This window comes from Tetrao urogallus (genome assembly GCF_951394365.1).
Source record: "Tetrao urogallus genome assembly, chromosome: 1".
Lineage (NCBI taxonomy): Eukaryota > Metazoa > Chordata > Aves > Galliformes > Phasianidae > Tetrao > Tetrao urogallus.
In genome coordinates this window covers 8794371-8795179 of record NC_136813.1, presented here as the reverse complement: position 1 = coordinate 8795179, position 809 = coordinate 8794371, and positions in this window count along the sequence as shown.

Sequence of the window (809 nt, the reverse complement as noted above, 5' to 3'; positions counted from 1 at the left end):
ACTTTATATATATAATTTTTAAAAATTAAACACTTTTGTACAGTTTAGACTTTCAATATCTGAAGGGGATCTAAATGAAGGAGGGGCACAGACTCTCTAGCACGGACTGTAGTGATAGAACAAGGAGAAATAGCTTCTAGCTTAAAGAGGGTAGACTTAAGTGGGATATAAGGAAAAAGTGTTTTGCAGTGAGGGTGGTGAAGCACTGGAACAGGTTGCCTGGAGTTGTGGTGGATGCCCGGTCCCTGGAGACTTGCAAGGTGAGGCTGGACTAGGCCCTGAGCACCTGATCTAGCTGTAGATGACCCTGTTTATTGCAGGGGAGTTGGATTAGATGACCATTAAGGATCCCTTCCAACTCTAAGGATTATATGATTCTACATGCAGCTCCTGATGGGAAACTCTCTTATCAGAAGAAAGAATTACTCCATGCATCCAGCCCTACAGCAATAGTGGCAATGCTGTCATCCACCCCCTTCATCTGGAAGGGACATCACTGTGTGAAAGAGCTCTTCCAGGAGAGAAAAAAAAAAAAAAGGCAAAAGCTGCCACTGATTTGGGATTGGCCAGAGCATCAGCGGGAGCAAACATCTCAGTTCTCAGTTATCCCATAATCTGTTTTCAAAAAAGCAACTACAGGATGGAAGTACACAGTAACTGCCCGAGTGGTGGAACCTCACTGTTGTGAGTCTTTGTGTAAAACTCCAAGAAAACGCTTTTGAAGGTTGGGAGCTCAGGCACAGCAGCAGTTAGCTGAGGCTGGGTCACTGCAGTAGTCTGCCTACAGTGCATTTTTCCAGGCCATCATC